This window comes from Rhipicephalus sanguineus, chromosome 4 (assembly GCF_013339695.2).
Source record: "Rhipicephalus sanguineus isolate Rsan-2018 chromosome 4, BIME_Rsan_1.4, whole genome shotgun sequence".
Classification (NCBI taxonomy): domain Eukaryota; kingdom Metazoa; phylum Arthropoda; class Arachnida; order Ixodida; family Ixodidae; genus Rhipicephalus; species Rhipicephalus sanguineus.
Window position 1 is genome coordinate 50,435,987 of NC_051179.1, and position 13,997 is coordinate 50,449,983.

Here is a 13,997-nt window from a genome sequence, read left to right on the forward strand (position 1 = left end):
CATTGTATGTAATTCCTTTAGGCGCATATGTCTGCCGTCTCGTTCTTTCAGTCGCGACTTGAGTGAGTTTTACAGTCCCTGTCTACGCCAAGACATCTCATTGTTTTCATTCTCTACCTTAAAAAGAACCCAAAGAGATAATGTCGCGTTTTCGTAGACTTTTCGTTGCCTTCAATACAGTACCCGACATGCCATACACTCTAAAAAAAAAAAAAAAAAAAAGAAAAGGGTATGTGTTACTCTTTTCGGCGAGTCTTGACTCGTCACGCATATGACTCTCTTTAAAGAGACACGTTAACTCTCTTTTGGGTCCGACGACTCTCCTAAGAGAGTATAGTGATATTCAAAGAGAGTTCGTGTGACTCTTTAAAGAGAGTAATATGTGGGGCAAGTCGGGACTCTTTTTTATTTTTTTCTTAGAGTGTAGTACATTTAGCTTAGAGGCTATAAGGCATAGAATTTCTTACATTTACCTAGAGGGAAAACTGGCGCTGCGAGCTGTTGAACGCATGGGAATGCTGGGATATGTGAGCTTCAAGCTTGGCTCGGATTGGTATCGTTCACGAAGAGCCCGGACACATTTCGAAGATGCATCTGGCTTCAACGCGTTCCTTGGGTCAGAGTGGTTGACTTCGTACTGGTGGAGCACGTAATAAGCCATTTCTTTTTTATCATTGCGCAGAAACGAGTTTTATTTAACTTTGGAAACTTATTCGTTGACGTACAATTATACGAAGCGTAAAAAGTAACGAACGGCCTCTAAACTTTGAAGGCAGATGACAAAGCCAGCGTTCACTCTGCGACTGCTCGTCGTCGGTTTTTTTCTTTCGTTGTTTGGTTATGCCGTACAGGTGGGTGGACATTTATTCTAGAATATAATGCGCGTGAATGAGATCCATTTATAAAAGTTTTGTTTTAGAGAAGCTATATTTGCGAAGTCGTGTCCGCTTTTTAGCCGAAGCCTCGCTCAACACCAGCCAACACAAGCCTCGCAGACACATATACCGTCATTCCTATCGCGGCAATAGCGCCCCTTAAGAAATTCGCATAGACGGTGGCGCCAGATTTCCCTCTAGGTATTATTGTGAGAAACTATATGCTATAAGGATGGCCTCCGAGATTGGTTGCCGGCGTGCCTAATCTCGGAGGCCACGCTATAAGGTGTTGCGCTGGTAAGGTCAAGCACGCTGGTTCGACTCCCGGCCACGACGGCTGTGTTTCGACGGGGGCGAAATGCCAGAAACATCCCGTGTGCTTATAGATTTTATGTGCGCATTAAGGAACCCCATGTGGTGAACAGAGTTAACCCCGAGTCCATTACTTAGGCGTGCATGACTCATAAGTCGTTACCATATCGTGGTTTTGGCATGTAAAACCCCACGATTTTTTAAAAGTAGAGTACTTGTTGAAATGACATTGAATGCCATGGATTACTTATGTAAAGGTTCATCTTCGTTGTTTAAATGAAGATAGGCGTGCTATAGAGTGTGTCGGCTCTTTCATTCATTCATTCATTCATTCATTCATTCATTCATTCATTCATTCATTCATTCATTCATTCATTCATTCCTCATCGACTGTTACACCCTTGCGATAGAATGTCAAACTCATTTCGCTATAGGTTGACGTCTCCGGTTACCATTAACCCTACACGAAACTCTCAGTCGCTTCCGAAAGAAAATGAAAGGTACTTGATCATTTTTTTTTTTGTCATGAATATTCATTTGTACAAGAACACCGTGGCAAGTCTTGACGCTTTCTAAATATTAGTATATCAGCACCGTTAGTATTATTAATTATCATCATTAGGGTTTTGTGAGCCGTCCACACTTTAACCGTTGTTCTCCTGCGCATCATATAACGCTGCTGCGAACCTTGCCTCAACTCTTCCATGCTTGAATCAGCATTCGGGGGTGTCAGAGTGACGAAAAAAAAAAATGGATTCCACGCTTGCGTAGGGTTAGGTCAAAGCTAAGTTTTTTTTTTTTTTCCTATCTTATCTGAAATGCCTTCGCTTCACTTCTCACTTCTCCTTCTTCATTTGCTGCTCAGCAGTCAGTCTGGTGCAGCTATCTGCAATTTTCTGTCGTCGACACCACTACTTCTTACTTCTCGTCGAAAACGTCAACAGTCGCAGCGGAGTCCACCTCGATGGTGCAGTGGTTACGCTGCTCGGCTGCTGACCCGAAAATCTAGGGTTCGATCCCGACCGCGGCGGTCGGATTTTGATGAGGGCGAAATGCCAGAGGCCCGTGTACTACGCGATGTCAGTGCGCGTTAAAGAACACCAGATGGTCGAAACTTCCGGAGTCCTCCATTACGGCGTGCCTCATAATCATGTAGTGGTGTTGGCACGTAAAACCCCCAATTAATAGTAATAATCTCAGCGGAACAGGACTCTGAAATGTTTGTTTCTTTTTTACTCTCGTTTCTTAACGAAAACATTAACGCTAACTCCAGGCTCTAACACTTTGTCCTTTCGTGCGCCACATGGGCCCTCCTGAGATCCATTTTTAACATCGACACTGTTTATAAGCCGGCCGTAACCCGTAAAAACTTTGGTGTTTAGAAGTGTGTACAAGAAACTATCGTCACAATAAACGGGTACGTACCGCAGAAATCGGGCAAATTCAACTACTCGCCGCTGGTCCACTAAAATCGAAGAAGGCAACAGACGGGCGGCAAACACCAATTAAGATTTCTAGGCAGACTTGACCAGAAATTGAGGAAAGCTTTAATAAACCGCCGGCGTTAACCCAGTGATAAAACACCGTGGCCACACGTTTCACCTTCGCTGAAGCATCTGTACGGAGTGCTTCAGCGGTGCGTACAACGAGATAATACTATAGGGAACGGGAAAGGCAACAGCGGCTGCGAGAAGACCCCGAAGCGATGGAAGCCCTACGTGAACGACGATCTATGCTCCTAGATCTATGGGAGGTGCGAACGCTCGGTTTCAGCGCGAGTTTCTGTCTCTGGAGTTTGGACATCCGTGTCGTGTCTGTGACTGTCTGTGGTTTATCTGGAACCTCTCTGCGCTGAGGAGCAACCTATAGAAACAACCTGGTATCACCTAGCTAAAGCCTAACAACAACCTATAAGCAGCCAGATTAGACTTCAGAATCGTCTAGCTTCGCTGTTTCAAGCCTGCGCGACTTAGGGCAAGCTTCGCCTTTTTTTTTACACTCATCAGACGAAAAGTTTACCTAAGACTATGGTGATTGGTTCCGTTTGTGCCTCTGTATGTCCGTGTGTGTTTGTGTTTGTTTCTGCGTGTTTCCGCATGTTTGTGTTTGTGCGCATGTTCCTGTGTGTTGTACCTGCGTGTGCGTGCGTGCGTGTGGGAGTTTGCGTGAATGTGCGTATTCCTGTGCGTGAATCCGTGTCATGAACGCGATTGGGTGTTTGCGTGCGCGTTTTTGCTTGTGCGCGCGCGCGCGCGCGCGCGTGTGTGTGTGTGTGTGTGTGTGTGTGTGTGTGTGTGTGTGTGTGTGTGTGTGTGTGTGTGTGTGTGTGTGTGTGTGTGTGTGTGTGTGTGCGTGTGTGTGTGTGTGTTTGCTTGTGTGTCATTCTCACTCCTGTTTGTCTCATTCTATAACCCGTGTACGTGTTTTACAGCCAAGCCCTCGGTCGTTCTTTTAATGAATTATTGATGTTTTGTCGTCGTAACGGCATTCTCGGTTCCTGGGATTAATTTTGTCAACCTTAGCTTGACATATTATACGTGCGTGTTTATATAAATATTTATGAGTTGTTCGTTTACGTGTGCAGTGAATTGCGCGCTGCAAACATGAGCGCCTTATTTGACCGATAAAATACTTTTTCTAGCTGACCTCGCGTCATTCATTCATTCCAGCTATAGGGGTCTGTTATGCCGCGTTAATCGTAAAAAGACTGCTCATTTTCGCCCTGAGCACATGTCTTAGGAGGCAATAACGGAAAAATGAGCAGTTAGTTTTGTTTACTTGCTTCACACAAGCGATTTTCGTCGCTGTATTTGAAATGGGCGTCTGCGTGTTCCGTTGACGATATTGGAATTCTAGCTTAGGTTTTTTGCAAAAGTTGCACAGATTTAGACAGAGAGAGAAGAAAGGTAGAGGAGGATGGAGCGGGCTTTCTGGGCTTCATTCTGCTTGTAGTTTTCTTTTTTTTTTTTTTCAAAAACGTATTTCACTGTGTTAGAATATAGTTTCCGTAGCGACCGCCACGCTAGGTATCAGGCCTCACTAAAATACCGGATGGAGATATATGCAACGCGGCTATGGCTACTTGATATCATTTGAAAAAAAAAAGGGGGGGGGAGAGGGTGCGGAATGTCGACCTTGCGGTATGTGCTAGAGGAATTCAATTCGTGAGCATTATGCAGGCGGACGAGGCACCGGTGGTGTCGAACAACTGTATGCTATGGATGGTTGGATGCTTTGCACCGTCGAGCCACTGGCGACTTCCATCGTGACACCTTGAGTACATATATATTACCGCTAGCGAGACCTATTTAATGCAGATATGAGAAATTGTTGAGACAGGTAATGTCGCTGGACCCAACCTTTCGACAAATTGTCTTCGGGGAAGTCCTGTTGTCGAAACTCGAGCGGCATTCCCTGCTCAATGATTTCTCATTACTTCAAACGTCCTTCTTCCTTTCTGTCTTTCATAGTGCGCTTTCTTTAGGTTTACAGGTATTTTATAGATACGTTTCCCGTGGTCTCCGGAGTACCATCTAACCATCTTGTTCAACGGTCGCGGCTTCGTTTACTCTATACCTTCCACAACACTGTAAAAACAAAAAAGAAAAAAAAAACTTCCCGTACAAGATTTCCTCTATATTAGTAATGCGGTTGCAAATCGACTCGCGTGCTCTATAAATAGTCTTCACGTGTCTACTTTTGCGCGTTTGATCGTCGACGGTTTATTTTCTTTCCTCGTGCGTGTAGTCGGTATATACGCACGTTACAGTGTTTTCGCCTCTCCGAAATACTTCTCGGCATACGGAAACCCCCCACCTGTCGTAGGCAGGCGGGCCGTTATCGGCTCTGTGTATATACGCTTGAATAGACACGCATCTCTGGCAGACCAGAATAGTGCGCGACGCGGTGCAGTGCGCGTATAACCTGCTCTGAACCACTTCTGTGAAATGTAGCAAACTTTCCTCGCTTGATACACCGGTGGGGCAATCCCCGCGGGCGTCGCTGGCGACAGACACAGTTGTAGACATATGAACAAACGCTTAGAGGCATGTGTTTGACTAAAGCCCCTCCAACGCATGGAGGGGCTTTATGTTTGACCGTCTCTTCCTTTTCTTCTTAACAACAAACTACGACGGCAGAAACAACATCGACCCGAGTAGAGAGATAAACGACTTTATTTAGGTAATTGGCTGCTTTATTGCTGGTTACTGTGGGTGAAGTCCCTTTTCCAGGTCCCCACTGACTGTTGCGGCTCGCCGGGCATGGTCTCTATAGGGTCGCCAATGCACCTCTTTAATTTTCCTGCGCTGCCCACTGCCGTTTTGGTAGCACTTTGGTATAGGGGCGGAGACAATGACAACCGGTATCGCCAGAACGAGAGCCTCCGAGATCAAGGCATTTGCCCACAATGCGTTTCGCCACTTTTCCGCTAGGGGAAGGGAGCATGCGCCGTGGCATCGTGAAAAAAAAGGGCAGATTGGCTTCCGAAGTCCAGTGCAGAGAGTCGCGCCTCCCACGATCAGTTGACAAGTCTGTCCTTCATTAGTGGTGAGACGGTGTCTGCCGACCACGTGTGCACTGGTATAGGTTACGTGTTCGAGTTTCGGGGTGGAGTCGCACCACGGTCGTTTGTCGCTTTGTTGTTGTAGAAACATCGCAAATGCACAGTTCACAAGAAAGAAATGCACATAGCAACGGCGCCATCATATGCCCCGTTTCTATAGGTGATTTCTACTCAAGTCGTCAAACAACTAGCCCAAAACGTACGCTTTGACGACAGTAACAATTACGACAACGATGTTCATCATGATGACGATGGTTGTTCTCTGGTTGTTCTGCCTGCACGTTCGCGCAGTGTTCAGCGTTTGTCTGTCACCCTCATTTTCCTTTTTACATAATATTAATGCCATGATCCTTGCGTTTGGGTAACCCACGTACGCACCATATGATAACTAATGCGCAATGTTATCGGATATTACACGGAAGAGCTGTGGTTCCACACTCTTATTTGTACAAAATGTCACCTAACGCTGCCATTTCAAGGAACGCATTTCCCATGTATATCTCATATATGGGTCATATCTTGAGGGGTCCTGGCGTCAGGATTCGATAAACACATCGATACTGATCTCCAGAACGACTTAAATCTGGACGGCAATTCTGAAATAGAGATTTTGCTCCACGGTTGTGTTTCAACGCATGGCTACCTTATGGGGTTCATCAGGAAAAAAATTCGGCAGATCCCACGTACCGTGGGAGTCGCTATTATGCGAAGCATGCGGCGGGAAGGTGACTGTGGCGTAACTTCTTTTACTGAGCGACACGTTGCAAAATGACGCTAAAGAGTTGTATAAATTTTATATGTACACATGTATGTTGAAGAGTCGCATATGTGTTATATAACCAGCTGCTTACGGGTGGGTAACGCTGCCAATCGCAACCTGGGTATTACCAACAGCAGAAGCGGTAAGCTGATATGTCCTGCTTATACGTGCCCCGAGAACGCACGCTCGTATCACGAACCCGTGTGCATGTGTGCAAGAAGTTCTTGACAGTTCTTGAACAAGGGCATCATCACCGCGATCAGTGAGCACCAGGGGCTGGTCATGACTTGTTATAGGATACGGTCGTGATCGCGGTGACGAGGGGTCCATGTGTAGTGAAGTATGAGGTATAGTGCAGCTGTTGGAAGCCGTGGATGCCTCGGTCATTTCGTCGACAAATTGTCTGTCGACAGAGCCGGCGACATGTCGGAACCTGAAGCCACCCTTCGCGTTGGTGAGGCATAGGCCGTGGAGGCTGGCAGGCCTCGATAGTGCGACGTAGACCAACATCAGTGGATGGTGTTTGTCGTATTCGTAGACTACCTGGGCGTATGTGGCCTACGTAGCCTAGTCTACAAAGCGGCTGTCAATCAATCTGGCATCATCCTCGGTCAGCATGAGGCCATCGCCCAGCCTCGTAAGAAATGAAAATGATACTGCGTTGTTCTGGTGGACGAGCTGCACTTTGCGGTGCGGTGATGTGGGTATCATATGTAACTTTCGTTAATGAATTCCTCCGGGGTCGAGCAATGCTTCAATATAGCTTGCTGAATCATAGGAAAACAAACGTAACGTTTATTAGACTGCTATAAAAGCGGAGCCAACACTGGAACTACAGACGTTAATATGATATGACGCCTGTATCGTAGGAGTACACATCTTAGGAGTGTCATGTAGTGTTTATCGCTTTCTTCTAAAATTAGATAGCCAGCACCACAACCACAATTGACGTTGCGCCGATATTACGCCTGCCTAGGCTGTTTTTCCAAACCACTTTATAGACCTGGCGTGGCTCAGTGGTAGAATACCTGATTGCCACGCAGAATGCTTACGTTCGATTCCTGCTGTGATCTAATTTTCATTCTTTCCATTCCTTGAGTCAACGCTGCCGATGTTGGTTTTCCTTACCGCTCTCGCATTTAAGTTGCCAATGTCGGTTCGCGAACGTTCCTGGGTAAATATAAACTGTCAATCACCTGTGGCGCATACCCGTACCCCGCGGCCCGTGGTAAACGGGTATGTGCCACACGTGTCTAGTGGAAAGGGTTTGACGACGTACGCGACAGGATTGTCACCTTATTCATGTCAAGACCCGGCAGTCATATTCGTCAAATCCTCTTACCCTCCCATGCAAATTTTGGTGTACACCAAGTTAAGGAGGCGATCATGAGAGCACCCAGACGTAGGCGGCTAGATAGATAGATAGATAGATAGATAGATAGATAGATAGATAGATAGATAGATAGATAGATAGATAGATAGATAGATAGATAGATAGATAGATAGATAGATAGATAGATAGATAGATAGATAGATAGATAGATAGATAGATAGATAGATAGATAGATAGAAACGCTCAAAGTGCCAGAGGTTCGCTAAGAAATGCTTCGCATTTAATAAAGTGCTTGAGACCAGTTCCGCCTATGTAGCTTACCCGAACAGAGCATTATTAATCGCGACACGTGAGTAAATAATGCAAGAACCGTTTAGCAAAGTCACAAACATTTCATTCGTTGTGAAGCCGCGGGCCGCGTGTTTGAGACCCCTGCTTTATGTAATTTGTGCTTTATAGTGTTGCTCTTCACCATTCAGGCTTTAAGATAGCCGACTCTGAAGCAGAGGCCGTTGCGCCGCTCGCTTCTGATGCGATTACGATGACACGTATCCCGATGTTTGTATTAATTATGTGAAATGTGAAGTACCAATGGACTATGCAGAGATTGTCTGATGGGCGACATCTTTCTAAATGCGTCTGGGGAGCGGGGAGGGTGGATATAGGTATGATAATCTTGTCAATGTGTTTAGGGGGGGGGGGGTCGAGGAGTGTTATATATATGAGAATCTCGTCAATGTGTGTTTACGGAGGGGGTGGGGAGGCGGGGGTGGGATATGCGTATGAGAATTTCGTCAATATGTTTACGGGAGAGGGGGATGGGGAGAAGGGGAATATACGCATGAGAATTTCGTCAATGTGTATACGAGTTCGACGATTGTCAAATGTCATCACTCACGAAGAGGCGACTCACCTCACTGAATTTTTGCAGCCACTAGTCACGAGGAAATCGTGGAGGGCTCCCGAAAAGCGTGGCCCGCATTTTCTCGAGGACATTGGTATATTCTCTTCAGGTTGGGGACCTCGCATGCATTCAGACAAAATAGGAGTAGCCGACGCGTGTCTAGTACATATGCCATTCCCTTAGAGACAGGTTGTACGATAACAACCGGAGAAGAAAAATATGAAGAAAAAAAAAAGAGCGGAAGTCACCGCACAAATGAAACAAGGAAGTCAAAGATCATTCACACCGATTTATCTTTGTACGTATAAAAAAAAAGTCAGTATTGTCCTTCGAGTCATTTGCGTGAGAAACAGTGACGAACCACATTCGCGCTTGCGAACGAAATCCCGTCCGAGTTCCTTGAACGCGAATTTGCGTACAAGAATCGACTCGATCTCTCTGCGTGCGTATCTTTCTTACTTTGTTCTCAGTACTGCGATTCCGAGAAGCGATGTAAGCCAGATACGCTACGCCGCGTTTTTTTTTTTTCTTTATCGACCGCTAAACCGCGACAAGAAAGAGCGAGTGAAAGGGAAAGAAATTGGGAATTAATCAAGCTTTTGTAATTGCTCTTCTTTCGAAAGAAAGAAGGTTGAGGGAGGGTATACACAACGCCCGCGTTTCGCTAATCACATTCGTGCCTGGACGTACTACACTGGACGCGATAATAATCGCGCCGTTATTCTCTTTCTTTATATAAGTATTCGGTTTCTTCGGCACGGGGAAACACGGTCGTAATTGAAGCGGCCGGCCCTTCAACGTGACTACATACGGTGTTTTGCACACTCGGGAGCTTGCGAAATGAAATCTGGAACGAACCGCGCATGCGCAACGTCATCCTTGCATACCAATGAGCGAGCAACGGATTTTTCTGTTGTCGTCCTCAGTCCCACTTCAACGCTGCCTCACTGGCACTGCGTTCTGTCCGTCGACGGAAAAATAAGACCGTCTGTTTTTCTGCTCTCTCTCTCTCTCTGTCGTCGCATCAATCGGGGTGATGTCCCCCGACTGTTCTTAGAACTCGTGGAAATCCACCGATTACGCAGCAGCTCGTGTGCGGCGTAATCTCCTCAACATCGCTGTTTATCGACGCGCCTTTCCCTTCGCGCATGTTTCGTCCCGTTCGTCCCTCGTAGTGCGTCGCCAGTCTTAACGCTAGTACCAGATCTTGACCTCCAAGGTGGTGCCGGTGGGAGATTTCTCCTGTGCGTTGTTGAACAATAAAAAATTCGCAGTGTGCGCGTTAACTAAAAGCCGAATTCTTCTTTCTCTCATTCCCCATTAGCAGCCATTAGCATGTTCCAGTAGGAAACGTTAGTAGAAGTGGAAGTGTAAGTGTTAGCTAAAAGCCGACTTCTTCTGTCTCTCATTCCCATTAGCAGCCATTGTTTACCTCCAAGGTAGTGCCTGGTGAGATTTCTCCTGTGCGTGATTAAACAATAAAAATTTTGTTCAAAACGCCGTTGATTGATGAAATAAACCAACGAAAGACGCCAGATGTTTTCTAAAAGCAAAACGAAAAGACGCCAGATGTTTTCTAAAGCAATGGTTTTCTAAACAATGAAAATTCACAGCGTACATGTAAAATTAAAGTGAGCTGCAAGTCGTCATAACTCTCATCGAACCTTTAGTATAAACGCGCCCGATCTCACGTCGGTGATGATGTACTGGGCAGAATTCACGGAAGATTCACGGTTTACCGATGAACCTCCGCAGCTTCGTCCACTCATCATCATTCACTTCGTGGATATGCTGTGATTTTTTTTATCCCGACGTGTTATGGGGGAACACGTTCGGTTCTTATATGGGGTAAAGAAACATAGCGACGCGATTCGTTCAGTTATGTACGCACATGGTCATCGCAGTGTAATCACTCACTCACTCACTCACTCACTCACTCACTCACTCACTCACTCACTCACTCACTCACTCACTCACTCACTCACTCACTCACTCACTCACTCACTCACTCACTCACTCACTCACTCACTCACTCACTCACTCACTCACTCACTCACTCACTCACTCACTCACTCACTCACTCACTCACTCACTCACTCACTCACTCACTCACTCACTCACTCACTCACTCACTCACTCACTCACTCACTCACTCACTCACTCACTCACTCACTCACTCACTCACTCACTCACTCACTCACTCACTCACTCACTCACTCACTCACTCACTCACTCACTCACTCACTCACTCACTCACTCACTCACTCACTCACTCACTCACTCACTCACTCACCACTCACTCACTCACTCACTCACTCACTCACTCACTCACTCACTCACTCATCACTCACTCACTCACTCACTCACTCACTCACTCACTCACTCACTCACTCACTCACTCACTCACTCACTCACTCACTCACTCACTCACTCACTCACTCACTCACTCACTCACTCACTCACTCACTCACTCACTCACTCACTCACTCACTCACTCATGCACACAGACATGGTATGCGTTGCGGGCATCTCTTTCCTTAAGTGCATATCTGTGTTCCTGCTGCCTTTCGAGGTGAACTTCTCTGTTTGTCCTTTATTTTCACACTTGTGCTTCAATTACTGCGGCGGTCATTTTCTTGTTGCCAAGCGTGGCGTGACAATGGGAGATCTAACGCATGCAGCGCAGGGCGGGCGAGCTAATGACGCCGTCTTTCTTTCGTCGCTCTCAAATTCTTGGACGAACTGCAATTGTTCGCGGAAGGGCACCTGCTCTCGGGACGCGAAGAAATAAATGTAAGAAAGAAAGAAAGAAAGAAAGAAAGAAAGAAAGAAAGAAAGAAAGAAAGAAAGAAGAAAGAAAGAAAGAAAGAAAAACAATTCACGGTCTGTGAGCCTCTCTCGACGCGGCCTCTCTGTTCGGAGCATTTTCTCGGGAAGTGCCGTATCGCGACGCAACTCCATCCAGACTGCCGGAGAAATGCCGCTGTGAGGAGGAAAGCGGTGGAGAGATGAGATGAGAGAGAGATTGATGAGGGAACCGGCTTCCCCGACGGAGAAGGAAACAATGTTTCACCATCCGGTCGCGTTCGTTCCTGGATCCTTCTTTCTTTCTTTCTTTCTTTCTTTCTTTCTTTCTTTCTTTCTTTTCGTGCCGGTGACAGGCCATGGTTACGAAGAAAGGTCACGGTCCCCGACGATCGCACTGAGTCGCCGTCTTAACTCCGAGAAACCGTTACTTGCTCCGGAACCGAGATTTTATTTATGTATTTGTTTATCATATATTGCCACGCGCGCTCTTTCTCTATTTTTTTCTATTTTTATGTAACCGCCCGTTACACGTGCAACCACTGCCTTGCGCAGGCCTCGCCAGAATGTCTGGGAACCTTACCCGTTCTTTTAGACTCTTCTGATAAGATTGCGTAAATTTATCGATAAGGTTGGTACGCTTATTCTGGAACTAACGTGACCACCAACGATAACGCTGGAATCTTCGATGCCACACGTACGAATGCCTACGCGCCTTAACGCTGATCACTTTCATCGACGACCGACGACTGTGTGCTCCGATATCGTTGCAATCTGAGTGTCATACTTTTTTTTTTTCTGGGCAGAAGTTCGCCCAATAAAGAGTTTAATCTATGCCAGCTTGTGTTCTGCGTACTTCACCGTCACAACCGCGTGACAATATTTTATTTGTTGCGACCGTGTGGAAGATTTGTTGCCGTGGCGTTCCTTCGCCGCGGCAAAAGGTCGCAGGTTCGATTGTCGGCCGCTGCGACCGCGTTCTGATGGCCGCAGAGTGGAGAAAGGTTTGTGCTCTTACCACCTGTAGGTTGCGCTATGCCGTACAGCATCTCTCAGAAACCCAATGTTGGTTCGTGTCTTAGAACTCAATAAAGGCGACACGAATGCTAAATCCATCTTCTTCCTTTTTTTTGTTAATCGATTGTATTGTATGATTGTATTGAGAAGGGCAGCGTAATCGTCTAAAGGGAGCGCCAAGTCCACACCGTGCCTTTATTCAGTCGTATCTGTCATGTCATTGCTTTTTAAGTGCATGGTTATGGCCCACGCAGATATTTGACGATAATTGCTGCCGAGAAGCCCTTTTGTTGCATTCCAAGATGTCTTCTCACCTTTACCCCCGGAAAGCCGGGGACTAAACGCAGGTCGTTGTGAGGAGCATGTGATCGCTTCGCTTTCGTTTTTACCTCTGTTGCGCAGCTTGTTGCCTTTCGGACTCGACAAGCGGGGGAGGTGGGGGGGGGGTGCCACTTGCCCCCCCCCCCCCCCCGCGCCTTCTGATAGGAACCCTTCGCACGCCTGTGCTAGTGTGTGTTCTTACTCGTCTCCGTCTTCATAAGCTTCTGCGCTAAGCACTGGGAATATTCCACAGGAATTTCCACGGCTCGGTGATTGAACTGATAGCGCACATGCGATCTCTGACTGAATTGTTTCCGGTACTTAAGGATTCCGATTGTGAAGAAAAATAAGACGGAGACTATAGAGAGGTGTATGGTCGACACGTATTAGTTTGCGTTCGTTAAACCTTTTTCGCTTGCGGCAATGAACTGCCACCTTAGAGTTCACACACAGTGTCAACTTGTGTTTCCGGTTTCTCGGTTTAATTCAAATAACTGTGGTAGCGCAAAAGGTAACGAGACACAAGAAGAACACGGAGACACATACACAGCGCTGTGTGTGTGTGTCTCCGTGTTCTTCTTGTGTCCCGTTACCTTTAGTGCTACCATATATAGTTATTCAAAAATTCCGTACCCACAAGCCCGCCTCGCAACTTTACTCAGTTTAATTCGGCTAGTACACAACGTGCAGGTTAAGATGAGATCACTCAGTTTTTCTATAGTCATAGCCTGTGTGTACATGAAATCTTCGGGCCATTAATTTGAACGCTTTTTTCTTGCGCACCGTAGACTATGTGTCTAAGATATTGCGTTGCGTGTATTATACTCAGATCTTGCGACTCAGATACTAAAACTGTCCGCTTTGTTCCTATCGAGGTACTCCTCCCTACATGCCTGACATCGATAGTAAAACTTATAAATATCCGTTTTGTGAACTTAGCCGATTAGAGAGTTTCAGCCTGTCCGGTGCTCCGGTATGCACGTAAAGACGCCTGCCTAATACCGGACGATGGTAGCGACATATTGAGGCACTTCGTCTAGCCACGACAACAGACGCGTTTTCTTGGGTTGGCGAAAGAAGTAGGAAAAGATCTCGAGAATAGAGCG

General features: G+C 46.4%; 1 protein-coding gene across 1 annotated transcript in view; it reads left to right on the forward strand.

Moving 5' to 3' along the window:
- The window catches only part of LOC119389950 (transducin beta-like protein 2), a 285,922-nt gene that overhangs the window by 70,640 nt on the left and 201,285 nt on the right, over positions 1-13,997 (forward strand). The window lies entirely within an intron of this gene.